We start from the raw sequence: 19631 nt of genomic DNA on the forward strand, positions 1-19631 counted from the left end.
GGCAGCCCTGGGTACTCCTCCCACAGCAGAGCCACCTGGAGAGCAAAATAGGTTGCTGCCCCCTAGATCTGGGGTGATGTCTGACTACCTGTATTTCTATCAGGTTGCCAGGAGATGCTGATGCTGATCCAGGGACTACACTTTAGAGAACCATGGCTTGCTACGTGGACAGCAGAGTATATTAGGATTGTCAGAAAGATGAACGTAATTCTTCAATCACATGATAGCTACCCACAAGTATACTAGAAAACATAGTATTTCTGCTAATTCACTTGAATATGAGGAAAGCAAGGTCAAATCTTCTAGAAATAGTTTTGCATAGGAGCTGCCTCATAGGATGCCAGTAATTTCAATATAACTGTTTTAGAAAGCTAGGCAGCTTTCCCCTGCTGTGCAAAAAATACCCGAGATGATCCATTTAAAAAGACGAAAGGTTTATTGTGGCTCATGAATTCAGAGGTTTCCGTCCACGGCTGCTTGGCCCTGTTGCTTTGGGCCTGTGGCAGCATAGTACACCATGGTGGGAGCAGCAGCCTCACTTCATGGCTGCCAGGAAGCAAAGAGAGAGATGGGAAGAGGCCAAGTCCCAGTATACCAATATGACCTCCAAGGGCACAGCCCCAGCAAACTAACTTCCTCTCACTAGGCCCACCAAACAATAGCCTAAACCAGCTTGTAAAGTTTCCATAAAAGTTCAGTAGAGTTACTGTGATAAGAACTGATCATGTTATTCATGGCTAAGCCAGTCTCATAAGAGGTCTAAGTACATGAACAAGTTACTTTTCCCCCCAGGCTTCAGTTGTCTCAAATATAAAAGAAAAGGCATTAGGTAACTTCAAGGACTGTTTCTCATTATTCCCTTCATGGCTAGCAGATGATGTTTTTTAATATCCTACTTATATCTGCATATAATTTTAAAAGCCAAATAAGTCTAAGACTTGTACACTGACCCTCCCCCTCTGAAAAAAAACCAAAAAAACTCCTTGCCCTCTTCTCTCCCTTCCCCCATTTCCCACTCCCTGAAGCAAATACCTCCCAACTCTCTTAACTCACTGCTTTGACCTTCATCTCCCTGACACTGAGTAACAGGGTACTTCTCAATTTCTTGGTCTCCAGGTGATGCCTCACTAGTCATGCCACCACCTCCCCTCCAACACCAGGCACCCTTCCCTCCTCCCAGATCTGGCCACAGTTCCACATTGCTTGACGGGCCCCTGCGGAGCCGTAGACTGCAGTCACTCTTCCTGTCTTACCCAATATTTCCCTGGAGCTAATAGATGGTTTGTTTTCCCACATCTTTGGTTTTCCACATGCTTATCAGCCATTCAAAGCCAAATTTTCCATTAACTGTCTCAAGTTCCTATCCATGAATTGAAGTATATAGGTATTTTCTTCATTTCCATTTGAAGCAGCATCTACCAGGACCTCCTTCCTGCTCTAATCCAGACCAGAGCTTCCATGCCCAGAACATGGGGTGTAATCTTGAGACTTCACTTCCCCTCTTTTTTATGGGATCTCCTATCTTCCTCCCTCTCGGGTCTCCCTCCTGTTAAAGCACATTCTCCAACAACAGTTTCCAAAGAAAGGAGGTATGTGCAGAACTTGTGAGGCCCTTGTATGGCTAAAAATGTCCTGGACCTACTTCCAAATTTTAACCGATAGTTAAGGTGGGTAAAGAAACCCTAAGTCAGAAATAGACCCTGCCTCAGAATTTGAAGGGCTTTCTCTCCATGCCCTCTCTAGCTTGCATGGGGACAAGTCCTAAGTGCTGCATTTTTTTGATGGCCAGAAATCTTGGAAGGCTGTGTCTAGTGGCAATCTATTTGCTGGCTGGCAGGTGCTGATTGACTGACTCCTTTTAAACTGAACTGCATGTTCTTCTGTGCTGGGGGATTTCACGAAGTTACTGCTGATTTCCTCATCTCTATTTTCTCTTTCATTCTGATATCCTTTCATTCAAATGCTGAGCCTCCTTAATTTCCCCTTGTGCTTTCTATCACTCTATCTTTTCACGCCATCATCTGCAGTACTTCCTCAACTTTCTCTCTGGCTCTGATGTTAATGTATTTTAATTTCCAAAGGCTCTTTTGAATTCTCACATTATCCTCCATCATACTATCCCACTCTTGTTAAGTATCTATAAAATAGTCTAAGCCTCTTTCTCGAGGCTATGATTTTTTTTTTTTTAAGATTTTTCTTTTCTATAGGAAAAGCTGTTTTTCGCCCTTCATTAGTTTTGGTGCCCACCTTCTATGTGAGCCGCCTGCCTCAGCAACCAGTAATACTTTGTTGTCAGCGTATGTTTCAGAGTAGGGAATGGAAAGGCTGAGAGAATCGTCTCACACTGCATGGAAGTTGTTGATTATGGGAGCCACAGTTCAGAGGCCTGGAAACCCCAGTGACTTTAAGTCTCTGCTCTTTGTGTTGGGTACTTGACCAAAGTACCCAGAAAAGGACTGTCCCATATCCCAAAACAGAAGAACTGAAGGTCTTCTACCTACTTTAGAATCAAGCATCCTGAACACACAGTTTCATCCCCAAGGTTAACAAATACAAGTGAGAAGAAATCAGCCTCCCTCTGACATCCAAACCAATAAAGGCATAGCCAGCTCCAATTTCAGATCTGTGGGTCTAAGTCCATAAATGATCTTCTTTCTGTAATCCAGTTCTAATACATCACTGTTCCATCTTGATTTCTTCTCAGTAGACAAAAGTGTCAAATTATTATTCTTCAACTGGAATCATCCAAACTCAGGTGGAAAAGTGAACCATCGTTGTCTGGTAAATAACAAAGCTACTTTATAGCATTAGAAATCACTCCAGTCTCCACTCCTCAGGGCAGGTTCCCAAAGCCTTCCTGCCTGGGAAAGGCTCACTGCAGATATACCATGACACCAGCTTTCCAAACTAGTCTGCCTTTAAGTAGTGTGAGAAACTGGCACTTTTACTAATTAATAACATGCTCATAATTTCAGGCTTGCTACCTCACAGTTATTATTTTTCATTGACTCAGAAAAAAAGATAATATTCTCCCAGTAGAAAATAAAAAGTGAAGTCTGAACTAAAAGCTTGTGAAATTCCAGACAGGCCTCTGGCTGCCCTTGGAAATCGAGCATGTCTAAATCACCCTGAAAGCTGCCTCATTTCACACTCCAGGAATTTCAAAATGAGCACAGGAAACCTCATCTAAGACCTTTCAAAATATTTCAATCAAAATGGAAAATCACAAAGGACTCAGAAGGATGCACAACCAAATTTTGAACCAAAAATGGATCCCGGAAAAATCATGACTTCCGTTTTCCTAAGAAGCACATGCAAAAGAGCAGGGAATCCCAAGAGTCTCCGAAAAACCAGATCTGAAAATAACTCTGAAGATAAGAAGCAGTGCTGAGTGCCAGGCACTGTTATCACAGGCTTCCTTCTCCCTTCACCTCTCAGGGATCACTCTGCTAATAACGCCTTAGTTAGTCTCTCCGCCAGTTTCACCAGCCAACTTGGCCTTTCTAAGAAGAGACAGGTCCTGCCTCATTCCATCACCAGCTGAGATGAACTAATTGTTTGGGTGGAGGTTCCTGGAATTTTGCCATCCACCTTATGTTATGCTCAAAGCTTGATTTACCTTGATTAGGACAGCAATTGACTCACCATTTCTCAACCAGGCTCCACTGTTTTTCACTCAAAGTAGATTGAAATCCCACCACAAATTGCTGATGCTAATTTTTGATGATCAGATTCATACCTCAATAGCAGGAAATAAGATATGTTGGGGATAATAGGCATTTGACCAGTGAATACCAGGGCTGGAGGGAGCACCTGTTCCAGCACATTCTGTATCCTCTAATCCATGGTTTTCACTGGCACCTCTTAATCTCCCCCTCAAAGAGCATATATTACAGGGAGTGTAAGGTGAGTTCGATCACTTGTTCACAAAAGTGCAAAATAAGAAAAATAAGAGCCTTTCACATTACTTACTCAAGAGAAAAAAAAAAGCCAAATGCAGACCAGCTGTGCACTACCTTCAAAGTGCATTCATTTATTGATCATTTATCTGAAAGTTATTTATTTGCTATAAAGAAGAATGAGGCTGGGAAATACTCAATTAAATACTACTGCAGGTTGAGAAAACCAAATTTGAAATGAGAGATATTCCAAAGGCCAGAAGTGTTTCAAGTTTTGCATTTTTCTTTCAGATTTTGGAAGATTTGCATATTCATAATGAGTTATCTTAGAGGTGGGACCCAAATTTAAACATGAAATTCATTTATGTTTCACAGATAAAATACCTTACATATATATAGCCTGAATGTGATTTTATACAATATATTTAATAATGTTTTACATGAAACACAATTTCAGGAGGTGGAATTTTTTCCATTTGTGGTATCACACTGGACACTCAAGAAGTTTCAGATTTTAGAGCATTTTGGACCTCAGAGTTTTATAGATTAGGGATGCTTACAATGTGCACAGTATCCAAAGTAACCAAAGTAGCAATCTAGGATTTCTTGTACTAGAAATTTCTTAGACCAGAAATTTACATCCAAATTTAAGTAAGCATAAGACAACTCAGTCGTGGGATCTTATAAAAGAAGCATGAGTTTTAGAATTAGCACAGATGTCATCACCTGGGTTCTGTCATCTTGGATAACTCCAAACAGGATCTCCCCATTACCTACTTCGACTAAGAGGAACATTATAGCATCAATCCAAGCTAAGTAAGCTTCATCCACAATAGATCTGTCTATTTGCACTACACATATTACATATAAGTCTTTTTGGTAAGCTAGACCATGTGTTATGCATATATGGTCAGGAGAACTCAAAATGTTGGGAAACTTACAAAGAAGTCTTCTATAAATTAGACAAGCATGGATAATGTCTAGTAATGAGCCGTCAACTTTCTGGGTAAATTTTATAAACTGACTGCTTCAAGACAAATACACAGAAATAGTGTACAAGATACCAAAAGAAGCACTTCCTCACTCAGTCACCCAAAACCACCAATGAGAGGTACCAACCTTCCTCTGCAGCAATGGCCAGAGAGCAGCCCTGGCCTGCAGAGGTCCAGAGTCTAGCTGGGAAGCCATACAACTAGAGGGCATTGCAGGTGTTTATTTTATGGAGGGCATTTCAGGCATTTATTTTAATGCAAAAAAAATGAACTTACATCAATTTTTATCAACTATAACACTTAAATGCATAGGAAGTTTACTCTCAGCAAACTTAAAATTTATGCAAAGTAAATAAAAACATTTGGAAAATGCATAGGACTTTGCGGGTGACAGCAAAGACAGAGTTACACAGTATGGTGACATCACTTACCATGCACCAGCATGAGCCCCTGGCCTTTTAACCAGGAGAAACACTGTTCTCAGCTGCACACCAGAGGGACTGTTCTGGAAGCTCTTCACATCTCACCTCCCATTCAAGCTCATCAGAGAATCTGGGTTCTCCATTCCCTTCCTCATTAAAACTCCATGTACAGGGTAAAGGGAAAGATGTATCACAGGGGCTCAGGAAGGGAATGTTCACCATGGCCCGAGTTGGATCACTAAAGATTTCATGAAAGAGGTAGGTGTGAGCTCAGCCATGAGAAGACTACAGAGCTCCAACGTAGAAAGGGGGCATGAGGAGTCTGAAGTGCCCAGGCGAGGCAAGGGAGAGAGGTGAGGTCAGCCTCCAGGGTCCAGAGCCTCCACCCAGGATGGCCAGGAGACATCCAACAAAAAAGAGGACAGATGACAAATGGCTCTAAATGCCCAGGCTGGCTATTGACAGACTTCATCTACTGGACTGTACCAACCCACTGTAGTTGATGGCGGCAGAGGTGGGAAAGGAGTGTCCGGCATTCGACAGCTAGTGGGAAGAATGCAGCACAATTCTGAAGACAATGAAGGACAAGGACCCACCCAAGACTCCCAGACGCTGTCACTACTCCACGTAGAGCCATCTCCTCCTCCCAGCAGAACATCAGCGCCTCCACTGGCGTGTTCCACTCCACAGTCAGTTATTTTTCAATAATGGGGCTATAGAGAGTCAATGAGGGAAGAGACAAGCAGAGAAAAACAAAAGTTGCTCCACAGCCATCAAGTCCTATGAAAATGACGGCATCCAACTGTTCGCCTCTCCCAACTCAAAATTGGGGACGCACACTTGGCAGGGATTAGATACATGAGGGCAGGAGGCCTCAAAGGCTCTTGAAATCTGTCAGCTTCAATAGGAAACCACCAGCAGCTGCATTCTGCTGAACTCCTTTTTCTTTTTAATTAGCACATGGACATGAATGCTTCTCAGAAGAGCTGGCCTGGCTGAAGGCCGCCTCCTCCCTCGCTCCCTCCTCCACTCAGTTAAGCAAAGCACTCTCCTTGGAAACTGGCCTGCCATCAAGTAAATGCCTCAAAAATCAACATCACTGCCATCCCTTAGACCTAAGTCTCTTAAACACACACCTTTCTTACACTGTTGGGACTTTAAAAGATTTTTCTTCATTGGGCTGACTGGAAAAGTAAGGCCATAGGTTGCAAGTGAGACAAATAAGGACAAACCCTGCCGGATAAAGTCTGAACCTCCCAAACACTATATTCATGTTGACCTGTCAGTATAAATCCAAGCAAAGAAATCCAGGCAGCAGCGCTAGCACAACATGATCTACCTGACAGCTTTCAAGTAGCAGAGGTGAGCTTTAAACCTACCAATTGCTTAAAAATAAAAGAATATACATTAGGAAGAAATAACTATGGCTAAAGTATAAGCACATGAACTTTCACTTAGGGAGTCAATACCAACAACATTAATTAATAAAAGCAGCATGGTTGCCCTCTGAGTTTCTTATCCTTGTGACTATTCTTCACCTCTGCCTTCCTTTGCAGGTTAACTATCTCAGGATCAAGCCCCATTCTCACTCCATAACTCCTTCCTAAGACTCTGTCCCACTTCTCTGCCTTTAAAAAAGCTCAGTCAGTTTCTTACCTGCAGAAACAAATGCAACCATCACCCCAGTACAAGGTCAATTTGGGCAGTGTGCTTTTCGCTCTATCCTCTTTTTTAGGGGGATGGGGGACATCCTTCTGCAGCATTGCATATATGGTGGGCAGCGGGGTGGGAGGGAATTCTCCAAGTTCTCCCCATAAGCAATGCATCTCTTTCAGGCACAGTAACAACTTCTCAGCTGCTTAGAACAGTCTCCTGCAAACTTTAACTGAAGAGCTTTAATCGAAGAATTCTAAAATAAGCCACTCACCAACTGGTGCCATCTATATCCAGTGGCAAATCCGCTTTGCTGTTGCATGCCCAGTGAGTGGCTCTGTTGGTACACAGGCCAGACAACTGCTACCGAATATGTAACATTAAAATCATACCCACTCAGAGGAGCAGCAGCTTATGGTGCAGCCACGGCCAAGTCCAAGAACCACACCACACACAACCAATCCCAAAAATGGCACAGAAATGGCATCAAGAAACCCCGATCACAAAGATATGAATCTCTTAAGGGGGCAGATCCCAACTTGCTGAGAAATATGCATTTTGCCAAGAAGCACAAGAAGGGCCTGAAAAAGATGCAGGCTAACAACACCAAGGCCATGAGTCACATACTAAGGCTATCAAGACCCTTGTAAAGCTTAAGGAGGGCAGGCCCAAGATGCCAAAGAATGTCAAAGTATGATCGCCTTGCCTTGCTTTCCCATCACAAGTACAGGAAGCTTGCTTGTATCCACATGGCCAGGGATTGCAGGCACTGCCTGTCAAAGGCCAAAACCCAAACCCAAGCCAAAACCCAGCTGCAACTCCAACTCCAGTATCAGCTCCAGCTCCAGCTCCACTCCCAAAGGTGCCCAGGTCCCTGCAAAGGCTCAATATAAATGCCTCTATGAATGTGAGGACCAAAGGACTGGTGTAACCCCTGAGTCCCTATCTACAGAGACTGGTGACCTCCTGTGTTGTTTGTATTAATAAACCCAAAGGTAGAAAGAAAAAAAATACACACACACACACACACACACACACACACACACACATATCTCCATTCAGAAGAAAATGTCCTTTCCAATCTGGAGATGGAGAAAAAGAAAAATGCAAACTCAAATGTGGCTTCTGCAACCATTTAAGCACATACCTTGAGTCAAAGAGATTTTTCTTTAATAAAAAGTGTATTTGTCACAAAGTTGTAAGAGTAAACATGACTTTTACCTTTTAAAGCAAGTTTTTAAGATATATATGCGCCGACCAAGAACTCTATTAGGCCATTCATCACAAGGAAAATCAAAAATAGGGGATGTTTAAAATTAAAGTGACTTAGCTAGGGCCACACCAAAACACTCTGAACTCTTGCGCTTTCAGGATGTGGTTCATACTAACCATCAGGCCATAGTTTAGTGATAAGTTAGTGATTAGTGACTTAGTACACTTCCTAAAATAAGGTCAAAAGGTGACTTCGACAAAAATTCAGCCACTTGATTTGACAACATTGAACTTTTCCTCCAGTTTAAAGAAGTGAAATTAATTTCCATTCACAAAGAATAAAGGCCCTTCTATTTTCCAGCCTCATAGCCTCAGGACAATCAGGCCAGGAAAGGGGTCTACAACTCACCCATGGAGACCAAAGGGCAGGCACAGGACTGGTGTTTACATGGGGCTCCCAAAAAGGACAGTGTGTGGTTTTTGTTTTCCATTTTCTACATGAGAAATAATACAATAAAAGGCCCAAAACTGCCACTGGATCAAAAAGAATGGTCCCCGTCGGTGGCGATACTACTTATGGGAAAAACCCCAGCTCTCCTCCTAGGCCTGCTTGCAATTTCTTCACCTCCCCCAGACTTGTGGACTTCTAAAACTTATTCTTGCCCACATTTAGTGGGGAAAGAAATGGATTTATATTAATGCCACTTATTTTATAATCAAGATGCAATTTCAAAAATTCAACACATTTCAAATCTTTAATGGTCGATCCTTCTGGAGATAAATGGCCTCTATCCTTACCCAGGGACACTGATTATTTTCAGTTCCTTTAAAAACAGTGATTTAAGCTTCATTTATTTAAGAGCTCCACTCTACCAGGATCATTTAAATTTAACACAAAAAGAAAATGCTCTAATCATATTCCATTTCAAAAATTAAACACTAACAACAAACTGTTTGTATGGCGCTATGTAACATATCGAAAGACTCAATTTCCTTATCAATAAAACAAATATCACAGCAACCACCCATAAAAATTAAATGATTGAATGCCATTCACATTCTAGGTACAGTGTCTCACACATCAATCAAAGATGCCAGCCACCCTCTCAAGACAATGAAATACACCAGGATTGAGATCCCAGCTCTCTCTTACTGGCTACATCCTCCTGGACAGGTTCCTCCAGCTCTCTAAAGCCTCAGCCTCCTCTATAAAATGGGGGTGATAAAATTCTCATTAGAAAGATGAAATACAAATATAAAGCAATAAGAAGAGTGGCAGACAAAGAGAAGGTATTTAAATAAGCAGCTGTTATTTATATTTCTGAAAGTATTTGAAGAAGGGCTAGGGTTGTGGCTCAGTGACAGAGAGCTTGCGAGAGACACTGGGTTTGTGTGAGACACTGGGTTTGATCCTCAGCACCAGGTAAAAATAAATAAATAGAATACAGGTATTGTGTCCATCTATAGCTAAAAACATTTTAAAAAAAAAGTATTTGAAGAAGCTGGGTACTCTGGCCCACACCTATCATTCCAGCAACTGGGGCGGCTAAGGCATGAGGGTCACAAGGGCAGCTTAGTGAGACTCTGTCTCAGAATTTAAAAAAAAAAAAAAATTGAAAAGGTCTGGGGAGGTAGCTCACTGGTAAAGGAGACTTTGAGGAACCTACACCTTGCATTTCACTCTTATAAAACGGTTCAGTGCATATGTAAGTTTTGATTGAAGTGGAGAAAAAAAGAAGAAAAGTTGCTAAATTCAACAGGAAGCAGAGAAGGTACACTTTAATATCTTTTGTATATTTTTCTCAGCCACTAAAATGCAGGAAAAAATTCACTGGATAAAAACTGCCCCCTCCCCTCATCACACAAGCCCCACATGGCTCTTGTCTAATCACAGCTGCCAACATTATCTGCCCTACTTTGAACAATTCACCAAAGGCTTTAACAACAAGTGGCTGTATCTACCAAAATGTGTCCTTTCTGTTTTTTCAGGGAGGAAAAAAGAAGAAGAAGAAACAGAAAAGCACAATGGATCCTTTCTTTAATCAATGTCCAAAACATCTATCTCATCACATGCGGGGAAGCCTATCAGTGTGGTCTCGTGGATAACACAAGGGACCCTAACTAGCAGTACATAGTGAAGCATTAGCACTCAAGAATTCACCACAGATGAGTAAAGAATGATGGTGTCTTTTCTTTGAACATGGATAAACTGATAATGCAAAACCAAATCTAGGAAATTTATTTGATAACCTTAGATGAATTATTTAACATTCATCATTAATATGTAAGTTCTAACCAGAGCATCTTTCCTTATTAACAGCATACAGTATTGCCTAGTAAACATTCTTGTTTACACTAACTTAACACAGCCAACACATATTTTCCTTAAGAAGTGTCCCAGGAAATTATTACTCTTTCAAAGAGAGAAAGTGCTACCCAGTGGCCAAATTCAAAGACATGAAACGGAAAACCTTGAGCTTCCCAGAGGCCTCTTTCTCTCCGAGGTTACCAGTAGGCTACAGTCACCCACTTACACTATAACATTAACCAATGAGGTCCAAACATCTTCCTATCTGTGATGGTGGGCGCAGAGTGCTATTTGGAATGGGCCCTGCTGGACCCAGGGATTAAGAGTAATCCAGTGAGATATTTTTTCATGGCTTGCATTCAAAGAGATGCCAGTTTAACTCAGTCCAGGCCACGAGGCCACCAGTCAGGTGTGAAGCTACACATGCACATGCCTCAATTTTCTTTCCAGCCCACCTTTTCCACAATACAAAGGAAAACGTGGCCTTGTGTGGAGCTTCCAGGACTTAATAATAACAGCACTTTCCTTCTGCAGTGAACTTCACCAGTTGCTTTCACAAGCATCATGTCACACAACTGTCACCTATGGCCAGTCGTATTTTCACTATACTCTGGGGACATGAGTCCAGAAGAAGTATCACAGGGGCATGAACATCAGCAGAAATGTACTGAATCACACAGGGTTTTGTCTGTTTGTTTGTTTCCCAAAGAGAAACATGGAATCACTGAGTGACATTCCAATCAAATCCAGTTCTTTTGTAAATAAGAATGCTGAAGCTGCGTTCAGTGGTGCACACCTGTAATCCCAAGGGCTCCAAACTAAGGCAGGATGATTGCAAATTCAAAGCCAGCCCCAGTCTTAGGGAGGCGGTGCTAAGCAACTCAATGAGACCCCATCTCTAAATAAAATGCAAAATAGGGCCCAGGATGTGATTCAATGGTCCAGGTCCCTAAGTTCAATCCCCCATACCCCCCAAAAATGTTGAAAAGCTAAAACATCTGTCCCAGGTCACACAGCTAAATACACCACCTCTGAAACTAAAAGCCAGGCCTTCTGATGTTCCCCTCTCTTCCTTGTTGGATCCCCGTACCACCAATCAAATGCACACGTTGAATTTTTGGTTTGCTGTACCAAGGATAACTTCCCTAAATTTTTAAATTTGTAGAATGGAGACAATAAGTTGCTGCCAAAGTAATGCAGATTTTAAAATAGTTAGAAAAACCACAAAAATGTCTAATCAATTACAGATCCCAATATCATTTTGGTAAAAAAAAATAAAAAATAAATAAACTTTAGGAGTTCCTAGGTTAGAGCAGAATAAAAACACCTCATGACCCCCTCACCATTACATGAACTCTAGAAATTCCAACTAGTAAAACACAAAGAGAGGAAATGTTGTCCAAACCTATTATGCCAAAACTGGAGGTCATTCAAATCTCACAGTGAACCTTTCTTGTTAAAATTACTTTTTTTAAAGGCGAAAAAAAATTCACTCTGATGAAAAACTTATTAACCTAAAGTGTAAGCTCTGTAAAGTTTGAATTTTCATTACCTGGACTTCTTAGACCCTGTCAGCAGCCTGTATCAACTAAATAATCTCATGGACTTGCGCTTAAAGAGATGTCTCCGTCACTTAATATTTCTTCTGAGTCCTCTAAGGGCACTGGCATGTAAAGAAAAATTTTAAAAAAATGCCACCTTAGTGGACAGAAAAGGGATTTGATGAGAATTTAATACTTCCAGAGAAGTCTTACAAAAAGGAACAGGGAAGACTCAGGAACCTAGTCTGCTTTCCGCTCCACCTTCTTGTCAAGCTAGTCATTTATACCTACAAAGGCTTTTAAAAAATAAAAATAAAAATAGTCCACCATTTCTGCAAGAACACACGAAGAGGAAAAAATTCTCTTGACCAATTACTCCCATCATTAGGGAAATGCATCTCCCCAGGGGTTGTGTGTTTGAGGATCAAGGTGCCGGTATGGTATTCCAACTGGAAATGGGAAATCTTCAGCTCTCATCTCAGCAGGTCTTGGCTAGCACTTATGGAGTGGCACACATCAAAACAGGGTAACAGGGTGCTTGACAGCTCCTTTCCCTAGGATGGGGGCTGCTGAGACCCCCCTGCCTCTGGGCAGTGTTTTACACTCGCTCAGGAATGGGTCCTTTAGGGCCTGGAGTCTTAGGGTCCGCAGGCATTTCTCCAGCCCCCCCAGGCAGGCGGCTTGGTCCCAGCAAATAGGCTAAGATAAAGATCTGAGACGGTATTTATTTATGGCAGGGAAGAAGCAGTGTGTGTGCAAATTTAATGCTTAGTAGGGAAAAAGTAGCAGATCTCCTATCTCAAAAGAGAGCCTGGCCAACAATTCCTTCTGACCACCAAGGTCTCTTCCCTCTCCCTCCTCCTCCCCCTTACCCGCTCAGTCTCTCTCCTTACCCCCAACCGCCTCCCCAGGAAATGAGGCCGAATTTCTGAGCCTGTTTACTCTTTTCCTCCGACCTGGTGGAACCTGGATCCATTCACTCCGTGTAGACACGCCAATCGGTCCCCCCAAGTCCCCTGGCTATCGTGCAAGGGGAGAAGGGTGGGGGAGAGTGGTGGGCTGCGGTGATGGTTCCGGATCCAAGCGATGCGGGCCCTCGTCGAAAACGGTTTCCCACCACTCGGCTCCGGATCGGCCGCGGCTGCGCGGCTGAAGCCCTCCGAATGCGGCGCAGGGGGCGGCGCGCGGGCTGGGGAGTCCAAACCCTCACCCTGCGCGGCGAGATACAGGCAGGCGAAGCAAGGGGGCGCAGGGATGGGCGAGAAATCCGAGGACCTCACGACGGGGCAGCGAACGTCGCCTTGCCTTCCCGGAATGCCACCCAACTCTAGAAACCCACAGATCCCGAAAATTCCGAAAGCGAAACTGCGAGCAGATCCCAGAAGTTTGGGAATGGTCTCCCAGGCTTCCTGGCGTCGTCTCAGGACTGCTGGACACTGAAAACGCAATCAAGGACGAGCACCAGTGGCAGTGGCCATCGCTCCGCACGGCGACCATTCAAGTCCCCTCGTATTTTTATCCCTAAAAGTCTCCAGCCCCAACTAATGGAGCACCCCAAACCCCCTCGGTGCTGGGGCGGTGGTCGCTCCTACCCACAAAAAAAAAAGAAAACTTGGGCCCTTCGAGAATCCTGTGGAATGTTCTTTGTAATGGACTGTATACTCCCGTCCACCGCACGGCCCAGTGCAAAATCGTGGGTTTCGGGAGTTGGAGTGGATTGTGCCCTTGTCAGCGGCGACGTCAGGAGGACGAGGGGAGGGGTACGCAGCTGAAACTGCAGTTTACCAGGCAGAGCCATTTTTTATGGCCTCCACCTCAGCGGAGCCCACGGAAGAGCTTGTCCCCGGGAGGACGCGCCGAAGCGCAGGCTGGAAGGGCCGGGGACGCGCCGCGCGCTCCGTCCTCGGGTGGGGGGGGTGCGTCTGGGTTCGCGCGGTGCCAATCGCTCAGCCTCACCGCCCAGGTGGGAGGGAAAACCTGCCTTGGGGTCTCCAATCCCCATGCTGATTGCCCCCTACCGGCCACCTCCCCTATACCGCTAGGGAACCAGACCCATCGACTCCCCAGCGTCCATCTAAGTGACCCTGTAGCGCACCCCCTCCTTGTGGGCCCCTTTAAATGCCCTGAGACCATGTTGCTGCGGTAACTGTAGACCTAGCCAACACTATCCTTTTAACCATATCATTTAAAAACGTCTCCCAGCTCTTGGCCAGTGCACGATCGGAAGACGGTTCCCTGGACCTGCCCTCGCCTAGCTCTGGAGAAATCGTGCGACCACCGCGTGGCTCCCACCCCTCTTCCCGGGTCTTTTCCGTTGGCACTGCCGCGCGTCCAGCTCACGGCCGCTGCGTCCTGGACACGGGCGACCCCTGTCGGGGACCTCTGTTCCTAACTAAAACGACGTTCCCGCATTCCGGTGACTCTACTCCGAGCTCGTGCTTGCTAGCGTTCCTTAAGACTTCCCTAACTGGCTCTGGTTTTGTGTCCAAACTGCATTCCCAAATCCTCCCAGGCCCAGTAAGAGGGCTTTTCCAGAGCACTTCGCAGCCTATTTACACCCCAAGGATAAAGCCTTGCCCATGCTCCCGCAGGTACTGGAGGCGCCCCTCTTAGCTTGCCTTCGGTGCCCAACCTGAGCAAGGGACGATTTCCTCCCAGAACGCCATCCCTCACCCCCCACATTCCCTAAAGCGCCAAACCCAAAACTCAACAGGGCAAACCCTCACACTGACCCTAAAACGCCATTTGGCTGAGGTCCGCGTGCCCCCACCCAAGTACTCCTGCACTTTCATTCTCCGCACACCCGCAATGGTCCTTAACTTCCCACCTGAGCGCGAAGCAAAGGGAAGCAAGAGCCCACCACTAAATGCAGCCCACACAAAATCCCACTGACGTCTGCAGTCCCATTGCACCCAATACTCTGGACAGTCCTTTTAATAAGCACCTCCTTGCTCCATCTAATCGAGGGTTTACTCGTACAGGAGCACAGGATCCAGCACACAGAGGGAGAAAGCGAGCTTGTCTCCTAGAAAGCCAAAATAAATCATTCCGTCTGCCCTCATGTATTTTGCACCACGTGTCAGCAGTTTGTCACGTCAAATCGTGGCAGGGTCTGGTTCCGCGACGCACAAACATACATTTAGGGTGGATCTCTGTAACACCTCCCCCAGGCAACTGCACCTACAAGGTGTGTTCACTAATCCACAGACACCCATAGCAGTTGCGCTTGGATGCCCTCGTCCCGGCCAGAGGCACCCCTCCACCCTTTACCCTCTAGCAATGGACTTGACACACAGACTCTAACCACGGAAAAAACTGGGGCAACTCGTTCCCTTTCTTTTTTCCCACTTAATTCGCTAAAGCGGATCCTGGGGTAACCAAAGAGAGTCGAAATTCAGGCGTGGCCACTTCAGTTGGGTTTTTTCCCACCTCAAAACCTTTATTTTCAGTTTTCAAAAGCCACCTTAGCCCGCCATATTGAAACCGGCACTGTGTCTAAAGACTCCTTCCCCGCTGTTGCTGCGCTTCCAAGAAACACAAGTACAAATGGGGCTCTGGAGGTGCATCTGGCCACCCGAATCAACCTCTTCCCACCCCAAAGAATCTCCCCCCCCCCTGGCTAATCCTCTTCCACCGCTTCGGGTCGAAATCAATAAATATATCTAGCAGTTCGTACAGTTGCTTTTTGGAGAATTTCAGCAAGACATATGCATATTTAAAAATAAACTCCAGAGCCTGATTGGGTAGTAATTTTGAGAAGAGGTCTAATAAGAGTAGACAACAGGAAAACCCCAAGTGACATGATATTACTTTAAGGGGGGGGGGATGAACAAAAAGATCATCCTCGCTGGAGCACGCTCCGAAACTACTACTGACAATTTCATTTCAGTGACACAGGCAAATGCCTCCAAGGGGCGATTCCAAATGTCTGAACGATGTTTTTCAACCTTTGCTTATCTCCAGTCTCCCCTCCCCACCACCTCCTTTCTCCCCACCTCCCCAAACCTCCAAACACACACCAAAAGGGGTCTCGTGTGCGGAAGAGACTCGGGAGCGCAGGGTAGTAGCAGAGACTGCTTCGTCGCTAAAATGAGTGCACAAACGAGAAGGGTGTGTGGCGGGAGAGGACAGGCTGCACTCGGAGGAAGGAGGACACTTTGCAACTCTGGACCGACTCCCGCACGGCCGGGCTTTTCAGAGCCCAGGAGTCTCGGGGGAAGGCAACAGAAGAAGCAAAAATGACAACCCAGAGCGCAGAGAGGAGTTTGAGGCTTCGCTCAAGTGCTGTCGCTTTCTTCTCCAGCCCTTCTCTTTGGCTGTTTTTCTCCTTCCTCCCCCAACACCCACCAGGCTTGCTTAGTCTTCCCTTTTTTTCACCCCGCGAAGCTAGCAAAAAGACGCTGACCGGCGCACTCAACCTGCGGGCCGGAGGTCTGATCGCGGGCCGAGGGCAGTAGCTGGAGCCGCGTCCTACCTGATGAAGTTTGTTCCGCCCTCGGCGGGGACCCTGGCCCCGGAAGTCTCCGGAAAAGGCGCCGGCCTCGCTCGCTCGCTCGCCCGCCCTCGCCTCCCTGGTTCACTCGCTCCCTGCCCGCCGCCTCCCTCGCGCGCCGGCTCGGGTCCCTCCAGCTCCCACTACAGCCTCATTCCAATATGGCATCCTCTCTGTGCGCATGCCCGGCACTCTTTTTTAAGATTTTTTTTTTTTTCTGTTCAGTGAACTCCTTCAACGACCTTTTCCAGCGCTGCAAAATGTCTTAAGCCAATTAGCCTGCAATTCGTGATCAACTCCTTCCTCTGCCCCCGTCGCGACGTGCCCTCCGCTCTTAAGTACACAGACACCCTCCCACGCCAGCACAATTCACGCCACGCGGCTCCCTCCAGCCCTCTCCCCTCCCTCCTTTCCTTTAGCTCCCTCCATACACGATCTGTAGAAACTTCACATTGCTAGCATTTCCGCACACCCATTTGCAGCGACAACTGTACAAACTCCACATTTCCTTGTCCGCTGTTTTGTTTTCTGGGTTTGCGATCCCTCTGTGGACCAAGTGCACAAACTTGCGCTTTATCCGCCCGAGATTGTTCAAAGTGGGGAGAAATGCAATCCCAAGAACCACTCGGCCCCGCCCGCTCCACCCTATCCTGCTATTAAATCGAGACTTTCTGTAGGGATTTTAATGTTTCCTGACTTTTTGCGGAGGACAGAGGTTTTTCTAAGGGAACTTGCCCCAAGGGCCAGGAAATTAAGTTGGGGCTGTCCGAGAGATCTGCCTGGCGGGACTCTGGTAACAGGGATCACCACGCGTCTCGTGGGGCACCTGGTCAGGACTGGTTCTCGTCGGATGGCGGGGGGGAGGGTGGCAAGAATCCCTGCCCAAGCCCGAGGTGGGGGAGGGGGAGAGTGGCCCTCGGCCATCGTCTGGAGTGCTGCCCGGTGTTGAGCTGAACGTCTGCGGGACCCGTGGACATTTTGTTCGCTACGTGGTAGGAGGACATTGAGGAGCTCCCCAGGCCTTGGGCACAATAGATGGGCAAAGTCAGAACGAAATGTCCCCATGCGGAAAAGCTGGCGACACCCTGGTAGGCAAGACCGACAGTTTAGGACGAGGGCATTGCCTTAACTGGGGGGCAGCTGGTAGATGCTGGTGTGGGGCTGGATTATATTCGCCTAGAAAATAGAGAACGGACACTTTTGCTCTGTAAAATTCCCCACTTTCCGAATTCCTAGTCCAACTATCTCTCTAGAACTCCTCTCGCTGTAAATTCCCGCCCCTCCCCCAAACCAGAGAGTCTCCAAGCACCCAAAGGTTTTCCTGCCTTTCCTAGCTCTGCCAACCCACTACGGTCCTGGGCTACCTCACCGTGGTCCCCTAAGAAGAGGTAGACTATCCAAAAGGCTGGAGATGGCCGGTGGAGTGAGGGAAACAGGGACTGATGGCTCAGTACCGGTCCCAAGTAAGTGCTCTCTCCGATGGCTGGACCTGAGCTGATCTAAAAGAACAACGGAGAGATGTGCCCAGAAATTACTCTCAACACTCTGCGACCCACCGGAGGACACTGCCAACAAAAAGATTGGAGGAACGGGGAGATCCAGGGCGAGCGGTAGCAGCCACGAGGGCCCACTCACCACCAATCTAGAGAAATCCCATCTCCTTACATCTTAGAGAACTCTTTGTGACATCTAAAGCGCCTTCCCTCCGCCTGTCACTCCTCCTTTTGACACTAGAGCCACCGGAGACCTAAAAGAGAGCCACTAGGTTAAGGTTGCCTGCTGCGCGGCACAATTTAAACACCAACATTACTCCACCACCTCTGCAGCTTCCCACCGTCCAACTCTTTCTTGGAGACACCAAATCATATCCCTGAGCACTAGGCGCCTGAAGTTACCAAAGGCAAAGACTCCTCAAATCAACCGTCCCCGGTTCCTGCACATGAATCTTCCCACCTGCACCCTGGGAACTGCCTCCTTCAGAATCCCGAGGTGGTTCCAGTGGACCCTGATGTGAGCAACTTAAAGAATCCAGAGTGTAAGCTCCAGACACTCTACCGGACTCTAAGCCCTGGCCAGGTCTCAGACACTCGTCATCTTTTCTCGCTTCTTCCACTCAGGAGGGAGAGAAGGGGGCGGGGGAGGGACAGTGTCATCCCTCAAGGACACACAGCATGGAAATCCCAGCCTGCAAACCAGCCTTGGAGATTCGTGTCACCGCCTTATGCACAGCCCAAGCGCGCAAGGCGCGCCGCGGTAGTAATGGCCCCGAGCGCAGATCCTCTGCTCCAACTCCCTGAAGCTCAGGCTTGGGGCGGTCTGAGAGCGTCGCGAAGCTCCACACCAGCAAGGATCCCAGACCACGGGCCTCGCTTCTGGCCCAAGGGCTGGATTCCTAGAGGGCTCCTGTTCGGAGGGAGATCGAGTTTATCCTCTCCACGAGCTGTGCGATTAGAGCTGCAACCAGCCATTGCGCGGTCTCCAGTCTTGTTTACCAGTTTTAAGTCATTGTTATGCACGGAACGTTATTTCATCAAAATAGACACAAATGCAGAACACCTGATCCCAAACTCAATGACTGTATAAACATTATTCTACCTGATTGCTTCAATGTAGTTGAGTAGTCTCTTTATACAGTTAGCACTCAGACCCCCGGAAAACTTTTCCTGTGGGTCTAGAAAATGTGGTGGAGGACGTTTATTTATTTTGACCTATCATGATTAAGAAATAAAATCTTGGAGCCACAGACACAATAGTTGTAGTGTCATCATAAAGCATATTTTGAACCGTCTCAGAGTTCACTTCCCATCTACTTTTTCATTGCGTTTTTTGCACGTGATTTTTTGAAGATTCCTTGGCTTTATGTTTTTCGACCTCCCTACAATCTCCTTTATCCAAGGACACCAATGAGGCAAATGAAAGTTGGTTAGTAGATTCTCTGAGGCAATTAAAATGGCCCCTTCATCCCACTCCAATACCTTCTAACTTTTATTTTTATTTTAGAACCAGACACTTTAGGGACATATATAACCAGATGTGGAATCCACCTTTAATCTATTAAAAAAGAAAAAAAATCTACCATAGTCAAACAACAATAGAGCACTGGTAAAAACTG

At 46.1% G+C, this 19631-nt stretch overlaps 1 protein-coding gene across 6 annotated transcripts in view; it reads right to left on the reverse strand.

The window, feature by feature from the left end:
• Sfmbt2 (Scm like with four mbt domains 2) overlaps nucleotides 1-16827 on the reverse strand; it is a 212487-nt gene extending 195660 nt beyond the window's left edge. Inside the window, exon 1 of one of the 6 annotated variants that reach the window (XR_005730286.2) lies at nucleotides 16502-16827. The gene's annotated coding sequence lies outside the window, so the exon portion shown is untranslated. Of the gene's footprint in view, nucleotides 1-12920; nucleotides 13868-16501 lie in introns of those variants that run through there. The other 5 variants (XM_021723043.3, XM_005320295.5, XM_040276603.2 and 2 more) reach the window with 5 other exon arrangements.
• Between the last annotated feature and the right edge of the window lie 2804 nt (nucleotides 16828-19631).

Source organism: Ictidomys tridecemlineatus, chromosome 10 (assembly GCF_052094955.1).
Source record: "Ictidomys tridecemlineatus isolate mIctTri1 chromosome 10, mIctTri1.hap1, whole genome shotgun sequence".
Classification (NCBI taxonomy): domain Eukaryota; kingdom Metazoa; phylum Chordata; class Mammalia; order Rodentia; family Sciuridae; genus Ictidomys; species Ictidomys tridecemlineatus.